The sequence below is a fragment of the Ictidomys tridecemlineatus genome, unplaced genomic scaffold (genome assembly GCF_052094955.1).
Source record: "Ictidomys tridecemlineatus isolate mIctTri1 unplaced genomic scaffold, mIctTri1.hap1 Scaffold_36, whole genome shotgun sequence".
NCBI classification, from domain to species: domain Eukaryota; kingdom Metazoa; phylum Chordata; class Mammalia; order Rodentia; family Sciuridae; genus Ictidomys; species Ictidomys tridecemlineatus.
In genome coordinates, this window is record NW_027522439.1 from 1,690,139 (window position 1) to 1,712,081 (window position 21,943).

Consider the following 21,943-nt stretch of genomic DNA (forward strand, 5'->3'; position numbering starts at 1 on the left):
AGAAATTCAAATGATAAGTGTTTCTGTTTCAGTCAGTATCCCCTTTTCCTAGAGCATAGAGCAAGAACTGTTCCGTTAGGCAGAAGAAAATGGTTGAGATCAAAACTGTTAAACACACTGATTGAAATATCTCTGGGTGACCTTGAAGCTGGTCTTAGTGGAGGGAGAGCCATAGCCAGACCTGGAAGTCCCTGCATGGGGTGCCAACAGGAGCAGATCTGCCCAGCAAACTCAAGCCTGGGGTCCAGACTATTTCCAGGAATCCCCAGATTTAACGTAGTCCATTCCAATTATGTGAAGCTGGCAAATGTGTGGGGTCACGTTGGGATTATTGTTATTATTATTATTATTATTTGCAGGGAGAGGTGGGTGGGGGAGTAGATTTCGGGAATTGAACTCAGGGGCACTCCACCACTGAGCCACACCCCATCCCTATTTTTTATTTTATTTAGAGACAAAGTCTCACTGAGTTGCTTAGCACCTCGCTTTTGCTGAGGCTGGCTCTGAACTCGAGATCCTCCTGCCTCAGCCTCTTGAGCAGCTGGGATTATAGCATGTGCCACCACACCTAGGGCTTTTGGATTTCTTGAAGCACTAAACCTGGTGTGAAGTTTAACCTCTTCCGATTGTGTTTTCTAAGGAACTACCACTGCTGGAACGAAGCGTGGATGACCAGGCCTGATCTTCCTGTGGGATTTGGAGCCCGGCAGGCTGTGGACAGCACCCCTCAGGAAAACAGCGACGGTAAGGCTGCATCATCCTTGGGGAAACGTTCCCCTGATGACATTTATTTCCATTTTTACGTTGGCATGGCATTTGGGGTCTGGGCAGGCGTAGGGTAGGTACTACCTGTCAATCAGATTCAGTTTCATTTCAATAGTCAGCTTTACCCTGATGAGTTTACAACTTTCAGAAAAAGAATATAAAACTTCACATATATAATTCATCTACTCTTGCTTTGATAAGCAGTTTTGAAGACAAGAGGAAAAAAAATAACTATGTAAGCATTTTTAGTAGGCTATAAAATACAGTTCAGCCTTCCCTGGTCCACGGTGATCGGATATAAAGATAGAAAGAAAATAAAGAACTTGACAAATAATTATAGATCAGTCTTTAAATTGTTCTTCCAGAACCTGTTTTTTTTTTTCATGTCACTTGATTCCTTTCAAAACTTGGGTGTGTGGACGTTGGTCTTCTAATTTGCCAACGCTATGAAGCGGTGGCAGCCATGTCTGACCCTCTATTTTCATAAGTCCCTCAGCCCCCATTTCTCTTTAATAAGTTCATACAAAAAAAAGTTAGTGAACTGGGGATGGTTGATAATCTATGTCTACTTCCTCAGGTGTTGATAGGAGATAGCAAAATGCATACATATGCATTTATGCAGAAATAGTACCTATTCATAGTGGCACTGTATTCTAAGACTTGGCTGAAAGGAAGAAAGTTTAAGACTTTCTGCCGTGCTGGGTTGTAAGTCATGAGACTTCCAAGAAGAATGGCAGCTAATCTCTTAGTAACTATGGTTAAAATTTAAAGAATGTTAGAAAAGTAAACATGAACCCCCCACCCCCCCCTACCCCGGGCTTTCCGAATGCAGCTTGGGCATTGGCCAGGGTGTGTAGTTAAAGTCCAAATTCTATAGTTAAACTTGACATAGGTCCAGGATGTCCAAAAACACAAAACAAACAAACATCACACCTGCCAAAGACAATTAACATTCCCAGCATACCAGGAAGTAGTTTAAAAAAAATCAAGGGAGAGAAATGAATTACAGTAGATGGGGTAGAGAGAGAAAATGGGAGGGAAGAGGAGGGGAGGGGGGATAGTAGAGGATAGGAAAGGCAGCAGAATACAACAGTCACTAGTATGGCAATATGTAAAAACGTGGATGTGTAACTGATGTGATTCTGCAATCCAATAAAAAAAAAAGGGATAAGCCCTAGGAGGCCAACAGCTTCATACAAACGTACTTTCGTCTTTGTTTGTAGGTAGTAAAATAGATGCAGAAATAATGCTGCCAGGTTCTTTCCCTGACTTCCAATTTCGGGTTGAGTTTCTCTCTTTTTTAAAAAAAAATGTTTTTAATTGTCAGTGGACCTTTATTTCATTTATTTATATATAGTCCTGAGAATCGATCCCTATGAAGCTCTTTTGATGACACACAGTGGTCATCTACCCTCTCTTGCCAGGGAAAGTATGTGGGGAAAATCAGTGATAAAACCAAGGCCTGGTCTCTTTAGTGCCACGCTCAGTGCTATGGCCTGTCCAGTATGTGGGCAGGATTAGAGACAGAAAAAACTCATGCCATCTTCCCCTGTGTGACCCAGGCATATACCGGTGTGGCCCCGCCTCGGTTCAAGCCATCAAGCACAGCCACGTCTGCTTCCAGTTTGATGCACCCTTCGTGTTTGCAGAGGTGAGTGGAAAGCCGGAGGAAAGCACCGTTTCCCTTCCCGACCTCTGAACACTCGAAAGGATAAGACGCAAGGTTGTGATGTCCCCATTCCCAGGTACAGGGTGTATGCTTCCTGTTTACAAAGCTAATTAGACAGCTTTCCGACCTTCAGGATCTTAATGTTAAATGAAATTCTTATTTAATGGTTTTCTTTCCTTGATGTTTCTCAGTTGTTTTTCTACCAAAAGCAAATAATCTCCTAACCTTAGCTGAGTTCTCTGTGCCCACAAACTCACTGGTATCAATGGCTCCAGAGAAATCAAAGGACTAACTGGATCACTCAACTGAGATTGGTAGAGACAGTCCATGAATGGAAGTTTCAGGGTATTTGTCTCCCGTCTCAGGCCAGCCCAGCAATCTGTGTAACACAAAACACACACACACACACACACACACACACACAAAGTGTGGTCTTTGGGCACTGCAATCCACATCCTACTACTCCAGGCTCGTTATAAGGAGGACAGAGAGGGAGGTAAAAAGGGGGCTGCTCCAGTGGAGAAATGCAACCCAATTAATGGGTTCATGGGACCCTTGGGTCAAGAGTCTGAAATTGCAGAACGGAGTAGGGGCCAGAGGAAGAGGGAGCCATTGAAGGGTGCTCCAAGGAGAGCACCCACAATCAAGTGAAATGTAAAGAGGTGTCAGGTAAAGAAGGCTCAGCTAGGAGGCTGCCCAGGGGGTGAGGGGATGTTTGAAAGGCTGAGAGACAGAACTTCCCCGGAATATATTTGCACCAAAAAACACACTGAACACTCTCTCCCGTGCATTGAGTTCTTACTAGGTAGTCACTTTGCCTACCCTTTGATGCTCTTAGCAATCCTTTAAAATGGGCATTAAGATTCTCCCCCTTCTCCAGAAAGGAAAATTGAAGGAAAGAGTCTTTAAATGACCTTTCCACCCTCATCTAGCTAATAAATATTAATCCTAAGATTTCAGCTCAAGCTGGTAAGTGCTACAGGCAGCGTACGCTAAAAGGAGTAAATGGTCATTAGTAGTGTGTGCCAGGCCCTGTGCTGTGGAACTCAGAGGCTCCTGCCCTTGGGAAGCATGATTCCGGTTGGGAACCATGAGTGGTATGAGGGCACCCTGAAACTAATCAGGTGAGCAGTACAGTCAGCATAGGACCTGCATTTATGCCTAGAGGTGCATTAGCTGGGAAACTGCACCCAGGAAATGAAGCAGAACATCAAAGAGCACAAGGCACTGTCTGAGGAAAGGGGGACCCAGGTACAGACAAGGATGATACCCCATGAAAGTGCACATGGTCCCCCACTTAAAATCGCTCCATCTGTGATTTTTTTCAACTTTGCGTTGGTGCAAAAGCCATGCACATTCAGTAAAACCCATGCTTCAGAGTTTGAATTTGGACCTTTTCCTGGCAGGATCCTCTTGGGTGATGCTGGGCAGCAGCCACCAGCTGCAGCTCCTGATTAGCCCCCATCAGGGAGAAATAAAACCAACCCCAAAAGGCCGTGATGCTCAGCTGAGGCGCTTGACAGGTCAGGTGTAGTAAATCCATTTTCAACTTTGGATCTCTCCAACTTACAATGCACTTATTGGGGCACAACCCTATCATAAGTCAAAGGACATCTGTGTAGCCCTAGTAATAGGAGCAGAGCAACATGGGGTTGCGTGGGAGAGATTATTAGTACTTATTTAGGCAAAGTGTTAGGAAGAGGAAGGAAGGAATTTTAGAAAGAGGGGGATGACTGGAGCATCCTAATGCCACGTAGGACAAATCAAACGCTCTGCAGACCAGGGTACCAGTGAGGCACCAGGCTGTCCCAGGCTGTCACACCATGAAGACTGAAGGAAGTCCACTTGGGAAGCCTGATGTCCTGAGAGATTTGTCCTTCATCTTGGAAGCCAGGGAGAGACCTCACTGAGGAGGAGTGGGAACCAGGGCACTGGTGGCCTTGTGGCACATGGATGGGATGGAACTGTCATTGGAGGTAGGGGACCAGCCAAGGGGCGGAGTTACCCCCTCCCTGCCAGAGATGACAAGACACAGGACAAGAGCAGGGGAAGGAGGAGGCGGCATGGAGCATGGAGAATGAAGCAGGTGGTAAAATAAGTGTCCAATATTCAGACAGCAAAATCGCGGATCTGAAATCCATGAAAGGAGCTGCTTTCCCGGCACTGTACCTGCCGCCATTGCAGCTTCTAGAAGTCTCCGGAGACCGGGCTGACTGTACTTGGAATATTATCTGTTTGATTTCACTTTGGGATTTGAAGATTTGTACAAACCTCCCCAGCTGCCATCCGATAGTTTACAATGCTCTGAGAAGCTCTTAATGGGAAATCTCTCTAAAATCCACAAAACCCTCTTTTGATATTTTTTTATTATGCTTTATGGCTGCGACGAAGGAGAGAGGGGAAGGCCCTTCCTGCACAGGCGAACAGACTAATGGCTGCTAATGCAAGCACTTTGGGCTGTTATTAAATATAAATCAGGGTGTTAGGAATGTCATAGGGATTTGCAGGTTATAATCACTTCCCTCTCACCCACCATGGAGTTGTGCTTTGGCAGTGGGAGGGGAAGCTCTGGGGCTGAAGTGGGGGCTGAACAGAGTTGGAGGACTGCACGCAGGGCAGGGTGCAGGGTGTGCCTCACATCGGTGGCGCTGGCTCCTGCCTCCCCCTCCTCCTTGCTACATCACCCTCCTCTTGCTGTCCCAGGATTTGCCTGTTCTTTCCTCTCATGGTGACCACGGTCTCCATCATCCCTCCCTCATTCCTGAACCAGGTCAAGCATCATGTTCACTGACTTATCTTAGAGAAATGCTCATGGAGAGAATCCTCCCTTCTTTTTTTCCATGGAGGAAAGTGATCCTTCTAGATTTCTAGATTTCTGCCAGCCCTTGAAGCCTGGTTTCTGACCCCTGCCCAACTCATGCCCTCTTCACCATGGTGAGTCCCTCCATCTCTGAAGGTCCTCCTGCCTCTTCTCTCCCCAACCCAGGGTGGCCCAGGGCTTCTAAAGAGATGAGAGCAGAGGGCCTCTGTCACTGGGGTCATCCGAGTCCCCAGGCTCAGCAGACACTTGGGTTCTTAGCGAAGAATTCGCTACTCCTGTTAGCAAGACATTTTGCAGATTGTCTTTGAAGATGTTGCTCTTCCATCTTGACTTCTGATTGGCTCGCTGCCTGCTTTTCGCATCTCATTCCAGACCCACACACGCATGTGTACATGCATGTGGGAACACTCTGGCCCGCACTCTGGGCTCTGAGACGACTTTTGCAGCAGCCCTGATGGCCCCTCAGGTCCTCGTTAACCACCCCCACAGCTCTGGAGGCTGTTCCTTCCCTACTTCTGGGCCAGTCTCCGTGGCAACTTGTGCAGCTGATTCTTAGTAGATACTTTGCTCTCAATTCAAACTTGTCAATGTTTGAAAACTTGCAGCTTATCTTCTAAACATCTTCCATTCAGATCTAAAATAATTCATCCATTCATTCAACTAAGAGATAAAACTTAAGAATCTTTTTTTTTAAGTTTTCTTCTTATCCTTCATGCATCTTGTTGGAAATACCTTTAAAAATAGCCCAGATCCAACCATTTCCCTGATCACCGTCCTTACCCTCTGAGCTCTACACACTGCACTGAGCTCTCTGAAGTTGCCTCCTAATTCACCTCCCTAACCCTGCTCTTATTCTTCTCCTATCTATTCTCAAAAAAAAAAAAACAGTCAGAATTATCCTTTAAAATGTAAATTCAAAGTTGCCCCTCTCCTGCCCTGAATCTTCCAGGGGAAGATTCCTAGCAGCCTTACAATTAAATTAACTACAAAGCTTCCAGAGTTTCTGAGTGACGCAGTCCTTTGCTTTCGGGACACCCCACCGCTTGCTGATTTCCCTCCAGCCCTCTTGATCTTCTTTCTCTTCTGGAAGCATCCAGACATGCTCTTGAGTTTTTACCCACACTGTCCTTTTGCCTATGAGAGGGACACTCTCCGTTTGTCCTCTCCTCCTATGAGGGTGGAGGACAAATTTGCATGTCCTGTTCCCTCACTGCATTCAGGTCTCTGCTTCGGTCACCTCTTCAAAGAGGTCTTCAGTCTCCCCAATCCTACTTGAAAGATTGCTACCTGCCCTGATTTTTTCCACCTGCCCTGCCTTGGTGTTTATTTTCACCTTTCTAAAATAGAAGCATCAGGAAGGTAGAATCTGTTGTATTCTCACTGCTGAGAGCATATTCGGTATCTACCAAATTGTTGTTCTTTCATTGTTGAATGATATGATCAAGCAAACGAGCTGCTAGAATCGCATTGAAGAGAAGTGCTAGCAGTTCTGCTGGGCGAAAAGGCATGTGTACAAAACACAAGAGAGCACACTCGGAGGCCTGGGACAGTACAGTCCCCAGCTGAGGACAGGGCCAGCACAGGGATGTTTAACTGGTGATTGTACCAGGAAGGTCTCCTGGCCCAGCTGGGCACCCACTGCCTCCATATGCTCCTGACAAAGCAGCATGCTCTCCTCAGATATTTCAGTGAGGTTATCTCCACTTGGGAAAAAAATTGACAAACCAAAGTCAACTCTGTCCTGGGTCCTGAAACTAAAAAAGCAAGTCCACCCTCAGCAGAGGTCTCAGCTTCTCCCAGCTGTGCAGATGCGTTTATATTCTGTGGGTGGAAGTTTGCAGAGAGAACCCTCGAGCCTCTGAGGCCTCAGCCCACCTTTGCTGAGCTCCTGGGCCTCTGAGAAATGACAGAAGCTACATGGGAAGTGCTTGTGTCTGACAGAGAGGCGAGGGTGTTGCATCAGGAAAGAATATCAGATTTCGTGTCAAGATGCTCAATTTGACATGAGCATTACCCCTTCCATCTGAAGAGGTAGAACTACATGATCACTAAGACCCTTCTCCATTTAAAACAGGGAGAATAAATAACCCTGAAACCTGAAGAGTTTCCATAAGTAACTCTACCAACCAGCCCTGTGAAGAAAGTATTATGTAAACTAGGTTCAGAGAGACTGAGTAACTCAACCAAAGTCACACAGCTCAAGTGCAATATTCCTTGCAGTACACCCTTGAGCTTAACAATGGTCCTACTATATAGAGTCATTTGGTCTTGGTGGACCCTATCATTGGTTTTTGTTTGTTTCTTTGTTGTTCTTTCTTAAAAGCCCCTCAGTGATTCTTCTATAAAGAACCATTAAACTAGTGGCCAAAACTGAAAAGAAAGCTTGCCAATGTCACTTGGAAAGAGGACTTTCCCTCCACCTCCCACCTCCAATACACACACACACACACACACACACACACACACACACACACACAAAATCCATCCCATCTATGTGTTTCCCATTTTCTCTCTACAAGGGACAGGGTTGTTGGGCTGGACTGGGATTTTAGCCTCAATTAACTTCTTAACCCCTGCTCAAGGGGAGCCCAGGATTTGCCACCTTGATATTTAACCTTGTCTCTCTAGAAAGCCATGAGCTGCTGTGAGGGCTGTTATTAAAAAGGCTATTTGTTTCGACAGCAGCAGGTGGAGGAGGAGTGCCCTGGGCATTCATGGCCCCCTCCAGAGGGAATGCCAAAGTTCTCAGGCAACTCACTTAAAGTTTCCTTAACTTATTTCTGAAAATGACAAATATTCCTTAGATAGGTTCTCTGTCCCTTCCTGTCCTGATGCTTGATTGCATATTTGAGACTTTTATTTCATGTGGCTAGCACCATTGAGTTCTGCTGAGGACTGGGGTCACCATCAATTACACTCAGAAATATGAGTCTCAAGTGTGGAAACACCAAAGCCCCAAGCCTGGTAGTATTCATGGCTCTATGGGGTCATATGGAGGAGGAAGTCGACTATGAAGCCCAGGTACATCGACCATGGGCCAGCCCCAGGTGAAGCCCAAGGGGATGGACCACAGGCCAGCCTGGGATAAAGGTCAAGAGGACAAACTAGGAGTTGGCTGAGGGCTTAATACTTCTCCACTCACTCTAAGCCACAATCACTTTTCCTGAGCCTTCTGAGTTTTGGCAATCTCACGTCTAAAGTACGGATAATGATGTAGACCTCACAGAATTGTTGTGTTTCAAGATATCCTTGAAACATTGTGGATATTCAGGAAATGTTAGCTACCTCCTTCCCTAATAGAGACCAGACTTCATGAAAATTCACAACATTTTGTGGGAACATGGAGAAAATTTGATCTCTGTAACCTCAATTTTAAAAGTTAGGAATACAACATCTTGTTTCCCCGGTACCTAATAATGGCCATTCCATTTTTACTCAATTTTGAGATTTTTCAAGTCATATTCACATAGATCTGATCTCAGTCTGGCCTCAGAGCTTCTATAAGGTTGGTAGAACAAGTGTAGTTAATTTTCATGTTATAGAAGCAGGAACTGAAGTTCATAGAGGTTAATATGACCTTCTCAAATGAATGCACTCAGGATCAGAGCGTCTGGTAGCTAACCCAGTGTCTCTCTCAAGACCTTCCTCCCAGGTGCTGCACCTGCCAATCCCTCTGACTATCTCAGTCTTCCTTCCCTCCATTCTTTACTTCTCAAACTCCTAAGCATCTTACATGTTTCAACTTGGTTGCTACTTTCTAGCCAATCCCCTTTCTCTGCCACCATCCCAGGTACTCCCAAGTATCTTATCTTCCTAAGGTACTTATTATACTGAAATGCAGGAGTTCATTAAAATTGACCAATACATCTTTTAAAAATATAATAGACTTAGAGTTCCACCCAAGACCTTAACAACACATTTCCTATTTTTTTTTAAAAGTTATCCAGGGGATCTTCATGCATGAAATCTCCCTTACTACTGTGTAAGCCTTATTTGGAGGGACCAAATCTATTCTGTTCATTATGAGAATTCTGGCACTTTGAACAACATCTGAGAATACTATTAAATAATGCATACTTATTAATAACATGTGCTGAGTGTGAGCTCTATGTCAGGCACCGTGATAAATAGTTTGCATGCATTTATTTCAGTTAATATTGCTGGCCATCAAGAAGGAACTATTATTACCCTACTTAAAGAGAAGGGAAATGAGGCTGAGAAAGGGACTTGGAAAATATATAGAAAATACATCATGAATATGTATTTTCATTTTCCTACCTGCTACTATGCTAATCAAGGAAACACCCAAGAAAAGTATTATAAAAAATGCAATAACAGTCTCTGGGAGAATCAATTTTCAAGCACAGATTTAGAACCTTGGAGGAGTTTGGGGATCATGTATTATGGTCCCACGATACTATTTCCAAGTAGCACATTTTGCTTGCTGAACCACCAAAAAAATTCCTTGAACTTCTCTTGGATGATCTAGTCTTATCCTTCTACTAAAATACTTTTGGCTGCAAGTTACAAAATTAATATGGCCCACACAGTTGGAGATTTGCTTTTCTCATTTAAGAGACCCTGCATCAGGCAGTTCCAAGGGTGGTTTAGCCACTGAATGGCATCACCAATCCCGCAGACCCTCTCCTCGTTCTATTCTGCAAGCTTCTGATTGGCAGTGGTATTTCTCTTTACTGTCCTGAGGTGGTTGTGGCAGCTTCAAACATCACTTTGCATGGAAATATCTGAAAGCAGGAAGAGAAAGACAGACTCTCCCACGTACCTCTCTCTCCTTTTGCAAAGCAGGACTTCTTTCTGGGAAGACACCTGGCAGACCTCTTGTCCTAGAAGGAGGTCACACCCTCTACCAGCTTAAAAGAGGTGCAAGAAGGTGAGAAATGGACATAAAATTCTTCTGGCTGTCTCAAAAGTGGCTGCATTTACCAGTATGAAAATGGGAAAAGGAGATGGTTGCTGCTGATAGCCCCAGCCCCAGATAGCCTTCATTTAAATTACTCATGAGTACTCAGATGCATATTCTTACTTCAAAATGATCTTACAATGAGCGTGGTCCTAGGAATCCAGTGCTGTTGAAGAAAGGGATGATGCAACTCTAGGGATCTCTAGATGTCCACCCCCATGGAAAGTTAAAGATTTTGGTGACAAGAACCTTTTGATTTTGCCTTTAAAAAAATACAGACATAATATTTGTACATCTTTATGTATACATGTGGTAATTTGATACATGTATACAACGTGTAATAAATCAGGGTCATAATTTCCATCTCTTCAACCATTAATTATTTTTGTGTTGAGAATGTTTTACTCTTCTAGTCATCTTAAAATATATTCTAAATTGTTTTAATCAATAGTTACCAGACTTTGATAGACAGATGGACAGAGAGAACAAATTCCTCATCTCTTTTATTTTGGTGTTCTGTATTGAAATACTTTCCATTCTTTCCCAATCTTTAGTAACCACTCTTTCACTCCTTTCTTCCACAAGATTGACTTTTTAGTTTCCACAAAGGATAACATGTAGGATTTGTCTTTCTGCATCTGGTTTATTTCAACTAAAATAATGACCTCCAGTCCCATCTGTGTTGCTGCAAATGATAGGTTTTTGATTGTTGCAATGTCTGAATACTATGTCATTGTCTATACACCACATTTTCTTTATCCATTCATCTACTCATGGGCACCTAGGTTGATTCCATATTTCAGCTATTGTGAATTGTGAGTAGCGCTTTGATTGGCAACAAGGTCCTGTGATGATGACGAATGTTCTCCTCTCCTGTTTCCAGGTCAACAGTGATCTTATTTACATCACAGCTAAAAAAGACGGCACTCACATGGTAGAAACCTTGGATACCACCCACATTGGAAAACTAATTGTAACCCAAAACTTGAAGGAGACGGCATACATGATATTACTGATACTTACAAATTCCAAGAAGGTAATTTACCTCAATTGAATTATTTTTTTAAAGTTTTGCTCCAGTTCATACAGCATACAGTCACTGTCACCCTGAAATGTGTTTTAGAAAACACACTGGCATTTGAAGCATTTGGTAGTCAAAATTCTCATGAGTGAAAGACACATCACAGCTTCAGTTCTCCAATGTAGTTTTATTTGGTTGCTTGCTTTGGGCAGAATTCTCCTTCCCTTGGCTTGTGAAATGAGTTGGTTCAAAGTTGTATGTATTTAAACAGAATATAGAATATGTTCTTGTTGACAAGGACTTTCATTTTAAATAATCCTTTTAGAACACATGGTATAACTAATATAATCTTATCTTTAGTCCAATAATAGAAATTTAAATAACTGCTTCACATTTGTTTAGTACTTTACAAATTATTTTTAATACATTGTTCCACTGAATTGTCATAGAAACCCCATGATGGAGGTAATGTAATATTAATAGGTTAGTAATGTCTCACTAATTCAGGTCAATTACGTTGAAGGCCAGTTTCAATTATAAAATAATGTTATAGTGGGGTTTTTTTGTTAACTTTTATTGTACAGAATACTCCAAATGACACTATTGAGTTCAATTTCATCTCAATAAATACTGAGTGTCTCCACAATTGGTTTGGTGTGAGGCCTTCTAGCAGAGAGCAGGACATAGTTTCTGTCCCCAGGCAAGAGATAGGATTATTATTCAGAGAACAAAGAAGATGGCTACTTGATCCAACCAAAGGATGCAGAAAGTGAAGCTCAGGAAGAGAGGTCACAGACCTCAGCTAAAGAAAGCTGGACAGAGCTTCCAGGCAATAGGAACATAGTCCACTATGTTTGGGGTACTGCAGGCTTTAACAATGCATCATGTTCAGACGCCCAGTGACCAAAGACAAAGCTTCCCAAGGTCAATCAGGGACAGGAGGTGAGGATGTTGGGTGTCTTAATGGGAAACGTGGAATATATTTTGCAAATGATTCACCTCCAGATATTCTAGAGTTCGGCATTTATTTTGGTGAATGGATAAAAATGATAAGTAATTAGCATATACCTAAATATTTATTGGTATTCCTGAAGTGCTAAGGAGTGCAGGAATTGTTTAAAATATTTTAGACAGTCTCCTTGCTCTTATTTACAAAAGCAATTTGCACTATAAAGAAAAAGCTTGCTGAATTAAAAATGAGGGTGCCTCATGTTGGAAATTCAGAAATTTTGTCATTTGAACTAGTGAATTTTTACTGCATTTCTGAAAAGGTTGCTTCTCTCCTTCATTTGGTTATTATCATCCATGGCATGACATAGATAAAAAGGGTTCTCTTTCCTTCTCCCTGAAAGAAACGTTTAAAAAAAGCACAATAAAAGAAAACAAACAAGCAATGCCCTCTTATTATAGAATTACAAACAAAAAGATTTAGAAAGGGAAAAAAAAAGAAATTCCGTAGAAAATGTGAAAGAAACTAGCTGCAATGTTCTCTCATTAGATGTTCCTGCATTCATCTGTTCAACAGCTTGCACTTAACCATCTGCTACATTGCAAGTACTGTCTGGGGTGGGGGCTTGCAGGGACCTGCCTTCCTCTCCAGCTGCAGAAAAAAACAGAATCAAGCACTGGCCAGGCTGGTTGAGAATTGCTCGGCACAGGGCAGACAGATGCTGTCCCCAACCCAGACTCGGTTCAGGGAGGGCCTTGTGGTCCTCAGCATACATATTACTTCTGCTGTACTTACAGGGGCTGTCATCGTTTTCCAAGTAGATTTGAAGGAGCAATTCACTTATTCCCATCTTGGGGCTTGACTGACCCCCAGAAGGGGTGCTGTGGTTTATCCACCTATTTAATCACACTGAATCAGCACCTCCTGTGTGCCAGCGCACTGGGTACAGAGCAGTGATGCTGAAGAATAGATTGGAAATGGCAGGGAGCACTGGGGTGCAAGTTCTCCAGGAAAAGTCAGGAAGACAGAGAAAACAGTGTGGACTTTCTTATTCTAGAAGAATGAAAGGTGAGCTCTTGAGCTCAGAGCAGTCAGCAAGCCACACAACTAGATGTCTTCTCCAAAACAGGCAGCAGAACGCAACTGCCATTAACTGTCAAGCTCATTGGTGACAGGTGACAGTGAAGCCCAAATCAGGAAGGGGACAGCATCCGATGCCAGGAGAGGAAAGATCAAAAGTATTCCATGAAAGAGAATTTGGGGGATTGGTTAGACAAAGACTAAAATAAATAAAATGCACCAAATGTTTGTAGGGAAGACTTCTGAGGTCCTGGCTTCCAGAATTGAGCAAGAAAACCAGGATCAGGGCGAGGTCAGTGTGTGTTCTGATCCAACTGGAAGACCTCCTACATCGACATACATAGTTGTAAGAGACCACCTCCCCCCATGCTGCTTCTGAGCTGGAGTTTGATTCCAGGTGAATAATTAGTCTCTTAATCAAGGCTGGCATCTACATTTCAAACTCTAATTTTAGAAAGGATGGCGTGGAGTGCTATTTGGAGAAGGATGCTGAGAATCCCTCTGAACGGTGAGGAGGGTGATGGATTGTTGATGTCTACCACGGGCAGACAGTAAAGGGCTGGCTGTGTGCGCGCCACTCTGATCTTCATAGTGAATCCCTCATATAATTTATCTGCATCCATAAGCACTGAGTGTGGATACTGAAGCATGGAGTCGAGTAAAAACATAGAAAAGAACTTCTGACCAGACTTGGGGATCAATCATTTTAATTAATTAAATTGCAAGAAGATCATTTTTTCCACTTTGACAAATGAAAACTTAATATCAATTTTATGACTTTGTTTTTTTTTCAAAATATAAGATTCAGCAACTATAAAGCATTGAAAAACCAGAATTCGGAAAGCTTACACTGTAGTGATCTGTCTTCTTTTATAATCGTGTCTCAACCCCAGTCCTTCTTTAATACATTAATTATGACCCCTCTGTCACATATTTTCATCTCCCCTGCTCTTTCAATTAGCATTGCAGTATTTCCTACATTAAACAAACAAAAAATTTAGCAGGGCATGATGGCGCACACCTGTAATCCCAGTGGCTTGGGAGGCTGAGGCAGGAGGATTGCAAATTCAAAGCCAGCCTCAGCAATTTAGTGACGCCCTAAGAAACTTAGTGAGACCCTGTCTCTAAATATTAAAAAATAGCTGGGGATGTGGCTCAGTGGTTAAGTGGCCCTGGGTTCAATCCCTGGTACCAAAAAAAAAAAATCACAAAATCCTTTTCAAGTGTATTCCACACCAAACGTGCCTCGTTGTGTCTTTGCAATGTGTTTTCATCTTGAAAGAGCTGCCTGAATATAAATCCTTTCTTTCTTTTCCTTTCCTTCTTTTCCCATTTCCTTCTTTTCCCATTTGCACCCTGATTTCTGCTCCCAGCATATCCTGGAAGCTCTTTTTCCCATGTTTGGGTGATTATAATTTCTTCCAAGAAAAATAACAACTCTAGCTTCCCCACCTCATCCTCCCCTTCCCTCAGTCTAACCCCTGCCTTGCTGCTCAAGGATATTACCTGACATTTAAGCCAGAGCCTGTTATAGCACTGCTCAAAAGCCCTCGTTGTCTTCCCGTTGCACTCAGAGCTTTGCAATCACAAGTTCTCTTTTTGGTTGATTCTTTGACACTCCCCCCTCACTACACCTCTTGGCAATGCCCCACAGACATCAGACACAGCACCAGGCACACTGCTGCCAGTTCCTCCAGCAACCCAAGCTCCTGCTCACCCCTATGCCTCTGCTTACTGTGTTGAAAGACCCCCCTCTCCCAAAATGCTCCCTGCCCCCAGGCAGGTCGAGGGTCTCCTTCATATCCCCAGACACTCCACCAACATCTGCCTCAGCATCTGGGATGTGCGTGTCTACACTGCAATTGTTCTCCACTTGTCCCTTTGGTGCCCATGAGGGCTGTGTTTCCATCATGCCTGGCACTTTGCCTGAGACATCACGGAGGTTATCACAGCACCAAATGACCACCTGAATGGTCACCAAAACAGCACTTTACAGATGGGATTAATTGCATGTAAAATGATTTAAACTGGACTATTTAAAATTATTATGAAGGCTTCCATCTTCATGATAAGTTTAAATAGTCCAGTTTAAATCTCTGGCTGAAAGCAGCTTGTGTCTGCAAACCCAGATCCTTCAGCCAGGAGGCCCCAGGTCCCTAGGACTCAGAGGCACATAAGACAGACCCTGTCCCTGGAGCTAGGACTCAGCAGGGGAGGTGATGTCATGCAGAGGCAAGTGCTCTGATGAGGAAAAGGAAAAAAAAATACATGTGTTTTAGAGAGAGATGAGAGGACTAGGGTTTGGGCACACATTGCACAGAGCAGGGAGGGGCTCAAGCAGCTGACATTGGAGCTAAGATCAGGACATGAGAAGAGGCTTCATCCAACATAAAAAGATGGGATTACTTCCTCGTTAACAGGGAGATATTTTGACCTTGCTCCTGAAGGCTACAGAGGAATCTCAGAAAATACAATCTCTCTTTAAATTACCTCTCGTATCACTACAGGATTGCCCGTGGCCCTGAATTTTTTAAGATACCAGAGCACAAAGGATAACTGCCGAGAAACAGGAATTACTCTGTCAGGCTCTGGGAAACCTCAAAATTCTCTCCTGCTGGGCCCATCCTTCCTGTAATAGCCCAGTCGGCCTCTGCCTGGCAGTGCCCTGCTCTCATGGCAGATGCTTCCCCAGAAGGAGGCCCAAGGGTCCACCAGCCAGGACATCTCTCTGGTTGCTCCCAGCTCCACACAAGCTTTTTCTCCTCACCTTCTCCTTCCACAGCCAGCTCAGCTTCTGTACCCAAAGGCAGCACCTCTCTCCTCTCCTTCCCGCTGCTGGAATTTGCCTCCTGCCTTTTACCTAAATGCATATTTGGCCCCCATCCAAAGTGCTGATCATTACTGCCCTCTCTCTCACGGACCCATCTGCCAGATGATGTCCGCTAAAATATCTCACAGCACTTTCTGCTGCCCTGGATCCACTGCCTGTTTCCCTTCATTATCTTCCTCCTATTGATCCATCAACATGTGCTGTAGCCAGTGCTTGTCCTAGACCAACTGTTTCTGGCACATTCTCGCAGTCTTGACAATCGGGGAAATTGTTCACACCTACACACACACATCCACGTTTGCACACAACACCTGCTGGCATTTCCTCTGTCGTTCCAGAGGGTCTTCCATTCATTATGCATCTACTCCCTGTGATCCACCTAACCACTCCACGATGAAGCTGTCCTGATTTTGCAGATGTGGCAATGGATGACATCACAGTGCCTCGCTGGTGGAGTTGTTGGATGAGGTGGTGCACAGGCATCTATCCCAACACCCGACACATAATTAGCACTTATTAGGAGTCATGATTAATTGGCTTCTTCACCATCACTGCATTCAATTATTCACTAAAGTAGAAGATAATATCTTAACATAATTATAAAAACCAGCATTCTTTATTTAAAGTGTCTTTTTTCTTTCTACTAGCCATTGTGGTGACTGGTTTTTACAAGTCCAGGAATTTGCCTTCAACTCTTCATCTCTGTCCTCCATGATGCTCGAGGATATCAGAAGCACCAAGCTCATTTCTGAAACCAAACATTTCATGTAAAACTCTGTAGGGACAGTTAGCCTGGAGTCAGGCTAACAGGAATTTTCCTCTTCCAAAGAAAACCCTTTCTGCATCTCCCCCTGCCCTCATCTCCAACCCAATCACTTCAATAACTCTGAAAGACAGTTCCTCAAAACAGCATCCGCATCTCAAACTGCACAAGAACTTTGGTCCATTCCCACAAAACAATGGACAGCCCTTTAAACACAGCTCAGGATCAAGAGTATCTGAGATATTTGTGTTCAGGAAAATTGAACAGGTCTCCTTTCTGGAGTGTTTTTCTTAATTTTTTTCATTTTTTAATTGGTGCATTATAGTTGTACACAGTGGTGGGGTTTGATGTTACATATTTGGACATGCACACAATATAGCATTATGATTTGGCCAATATCATTCCCCATTATTTCTTCTTTCCCTCCCCTCCTCCTCCCTCCTGGTCCCTTTTCTCTACCGATCTCCCTTTGTTGTTTATGTGATCTCCTCACCCTTTCTTTTCCTGTTTCCTCTCTAATTTGTCCTTCTGAATTTGGCTTATTTCACTTAACATAATGGTCTCTAGGTTCATCCATTTTTCTGCAAATGACACAATTTCATTTTTCTTTATGGCTGAGTAAAACTCCACTGTGTGTGTATCTACCACACTTTCTGTATCCATTCATCTGTTGGACACCTAGGCTGGTTCCAGTTTGGCTATTGTGCATGGTGCTGCTGTAAACATTGGGTATGCATGGGGATTCGAGCAGTGGCATTACTGCTTCTCAGCAAGGGGGTGAGACAGGACTTCTCTAGGACTTTTTATCTCATGCTGAGGGCCATTACCAAGTAGGAATGACGCATCGAAATTTCCTTGCCAAGTGTACCCCATGCTGCTTAGAGGACATTTGATGGGACATTGCATGCATGCTTTAATAAGGTGACCTTGCTCAAGGATCAAGGCGGATCCGGGTTTAGAGCTGATCAGGTTTGAGGAAGTAACCGGCTCCTTGAGTTTAAGGTGTTGCCAGTTTAAGATAATGGGTTTTAGGGAAATTAGAGGTTGAAGATTATTGCTGGGATTAGGGTGTTCCTGCTGCTTGTTCCCGTTGAGTTCTCATGAGATTAAAATGGGATTTGGAGATAGCCTCGTGGAGTAGGTGAATTGTGCGGGTAGACAGCAGAACGCGATTTCCCCTGGACCTGTATGGAGGCGGTGTGAGAGCGGGAATAAAGATTTGCTGTTTGAACCTACGAAGCTGTGTGGTGGCTCATGATTCTGGTGCCAAGCCGAGACATTGGCTTTGGCAATCTCAGAGCCTCTGATAGGCCTCAGAAGGCTGTGAAACTTTAGCTATCTCTAGACGACTCAGGGATATTCCACAGGATCTAACCCAGAAACAGGGAAGACTAGTTATCATCTTGCCAGATGCCTATGTCCTGGGGTGGCCATGATTTGGGAAAACTTTCTGCACTCTGCCAACAGCCAACTGACCACCTTGGAAGGTAGAGAAGGGTGGGGCAGCAGCCCTCCAGAGTCAACACAGAAAGGAACAATTGAAAAAGGCCAGATTGGGAAGAGAAGGAAGAGGGGCTTGTATTTGGGAGAAGAAACATCCAGGAGCCAGAGAAAGCTTATATTGCAGGAGGCGGGACAGAAAGAGACAGCTATTTCCAAAATCCTTGCTTAGTGGACTCCAGATTCCAGCTCTATGGTTACGACTCAGGGCAGGAAAGAAATTGACACCATAATTTGAGACAAGTTTGATTTTTTAAATTTTACCTGCTGCACCCTGCACTAGTGGCCCTGGAGAAACAACCTTAAGAGCAACACGTTTAGTAACCTTCTTTCCAGACAGACCTTGGCATGGCCACCTACTCAACCAGCAGCCTGGGCAGGTCACCGCCTCTCCAAGAACCTCATTTTGCAGTATTTATAACAAAAATAATCACCAGGGAAGTGGTGGATCTTCCCAGGCAGCCAACCAGGGCAGTGCGGTGTGTTTATGCAGATAACCTTCTTTTTGGTGGATTGTATTTTTCCCCCCATCATTATCTCTGGGTCTTTTCTAGGTCAAGAGGAAGGGCAGCTGGCCCTCAAGACAGCGCTCATGTATGGATCTAAGAAGGCCCTCAACACAGAGGGCGTGGTCAAATCGAGATCAGACGTGGACATGGACTTTGAGGTGGAAAATGCTGTGCTGGGAAAGGACTTCAAGATCACCATCACCTTCCCGAACAACAGCTCCAACGGTTACAGCATCTCTGCCTATCTCTCGGGCAACATCACCTTCTACACTGGGGTCTCCAAGACGGAATTCAAGAAGGAGACATTCAACGTGGCGCTGGAGCCCTTATCTTGTAAGCAAACCAGGGTGTGCTTCTCTCAGAACCTGGTATCTGGCTCTCTGTCCCAATGACTGACAACGCCCACTCAGAGCTGTCTGTCAAATTCAAGTTCTCCCCAGAGCTCAGGAACGTGAATCACACAGGCAGAATTCTCCTATCCTAAAAATCCTCAGTTTTCATCTTTTCTATTTCACACATAGAAGTGAACACTGAAATGTTCAAAGCCAAGAACCCCGTGAGTCATGAGAATTAAAAGTCACCTCACTTCTGGCTACCCAAAGTGTGGTCCCCACACCAGCAGACCAGCCGTGTCAGTATGCCCAGGAGCCCCTTAGCCATGCAGAATCTCAGGACCCACCCAGGACTCCTGAATCAGAATTTGCATTATACTAAGATCCCATTCCAAGGGGATTGCACTGTACAAGAAACTGGGAAATGTGTCCAAATGACCCATCTCTGAAAATAGGCCACTTATTGGTATCTCTCTCCTGAGATAGGAAAGACTTTTGGTGTGTTTTGCTTTACTTACCAAGAAGGTAGAAAGAGATAAACTCTGCGTAGAGGCTGTTTCTTAAAATTGATTAGCGAGACGTCTAGGGAGAGACCCCATCCAGAGAGGAAGCTGGAGGCAGAACGTGCCATCCAGGAGCCGTGCAGGGCTTCCGGCTCTCTGCTGTCTCTCATGGGGCTTCCTACTCAGCCTTTGCAGCCTCCCTTGCACACACATTTTTATCACTATAAATATTTAGAATATTTTAAGCAGAGTGAGATCAACATGCTTTAGCTTGCATCCGGGATTACAGTTATGGCTGCTCTTATTTTTCCTGGGGTTGCTGGTATCAGTGTCCACACAACTGGCAAAATGACTCAGCCCAAAAGGAACTGGTCTCTGGGCAGAGCACGTGAAGTTGGGGGAGACTGGGAAGGACTCCAGATTTAGGGCTCCAGATTTCTGTTGACCTGACACGTGGCATTGAAGGAAAAATGAAAAAAGGGAATAAAAGGTATGCACACAAGTTTTATAAAGCAGAGGCGAGCAAGATTGATGTGCACCCCCCGGCTGAAACACATGTCTTAATTTTTCTCAAAGTTTCTAGATCTGATGACTCTCCCAGCCCACAGTATCTCTCAGAAAAATGCAGAAGTATCTCTAAAGATTCTAATTCCAAGAACATGAAGGAAGTGAATAGGCCTAGACTCGGTAATGTGGCTAATGGTTAAGAAGCACCAGGGTATTTTCTTTGAAAACTAGAAGATTTAAGACTTTTATTATGATGATGATGATGATAATAATAATAAAGTGGCCCACCCCTGTAATTCCAGTGACATTAGAGACCAAGGCAAAAGGATTGCAGTTTCGAGGCCAGCCTCAGCAACTGAGCAAGACCCTAAGCAAGTTAGTGACACTGAGTCTCAAAACTAAAGGAGGGGGGCAGTGCTGGGGATGTGACTCTGGGTTCAATCCCCAGTACCTATGTACCTCTGGGTTCAATCCCCAGTACCTATGTCTATATCTATATCTGTATTTAAATATCCATATATCTATATCTGGATATCTAGATAAATAGACTGAGGAGGAGACCAGTCCTTGTAATTGTTTAGAACGGGAGTCCACCCCACAAACTTGGCCTCTTCTGCACACAGCCAGTTCTCTTTTTGTTTATCCACCATGGTATGACATAGCTAGCATGCCAACACCACACCACTTGGATCCTCGAGTCATTGGAATTGTGAGCCAAATAAACTCTTTTCTTTATAAAGTACCCAAGCTCAAGTATTTTGTTAGAGCAATGGAAAATAGATTAAATCAGGAGTAAAAAAATGGTGGATACAGGACATATAAGAACTCTTTATAAGAACTCTGTTTCCAGTGAGCTGAGGAGCCAGTGGAGGGTTTCTGACAGGTTTTAAAAGCTCTAACAGGTTTTAAAAGCTCGTTGTGTTGAGAGACTACATGGGGAGCAGGGCCCAGGCCTAGAGACCAGTTAGGATGCTGTTGCAATTTTTCACCTGAGAGATGGGGCTACAGTAACAGAGTAGTGAGAACTAGTCAGATCTGGGCATGTCCTGAAGGTAGAGGCCACCTGATTGGCCCATGCATTGGCCATGTGGTGTGAGACAAGGAGATTGTGGAGGAAACTGCATGTGGCAATACCTTGGTGGGATCTCAGTAAAGATGAACTTCCAACATTGTGGGAAACTGAGCTGGGAGGATGAGTTGATGTGTTCAAGACCCCAAAGAGCAGCCAGAGGCAAAGGAGGTGACAGAGTCCAGGTCCCATCAGGCAATGATGGGAGCCCAAGGCTGCAAACTTGGCCAGTTCCTTTGCTGATGTCCCTATTCCCTATAGTCCAGCACATATCCCTGGACAGGAAAACAAACAGCTGCCTTTTTCCCCTTCACAAGGGTTCTGTCTGTCAATGCCCTTTGTGGTTCTCCAATTAAAGAATGAGCTTACTTGAGTTATGGACTAGAAGGCACAATAATTATTTTTATAATAATAAAAATGATCCCTCTGAGTCACAGATGTAGAGACAGCTCACCAAACCTAACCCTGAGTCAATATTGACATAGCCACGCCCACTCAGCCCATCCCAGGGCTGATCTTCAATAAGCAAAAGGGAGTCGGCAACTCTTCTTTTACTTCACAGATAGGTGGCACGAAATTACCTGCAATAAACTGCATATTGCCATCTGAAATAAACTGCCGTCCACGGCAAAAAGCCACGTCCTTGTAGACCTCACTCAAGCACTCTGAGGTGCCTCTGTTGCAAAGAAAGTTTTCCAAGTGGG

General features: G+C 44.1%; 1 pseudogene across 1 annotated transcript in view; it reads left to right on the forward strand.

Moving 5' to 3' along the window:
- Positions 1 to 19,220, forward strand: part of LOC144373353 (coagulation factor XIII A chain-like) — a 49,061-nt pseudogene extending 29,841 nt beyond the window's left edge. Inside the window, exons 6-9 of the transcript XR_013433066.1 lie at positions 641 to 744; positions 2,328 to 2,416; positions 11,060 to 11,212; positions 18,874 to 19,220. The product of XR_013433066.1 is annotated as a coagulation factor XIII A chain-like (transcript). The remainder of the gene's footprint in view (positions 1 to 640; positions 745 to 2,327; positions 2,417 to 11,059; positions 11,213 to 18,873) is intronic.
- The last annotated feature ends 2,723 nt before the right edge of the window (positions 19,221 to 21,943 follow it).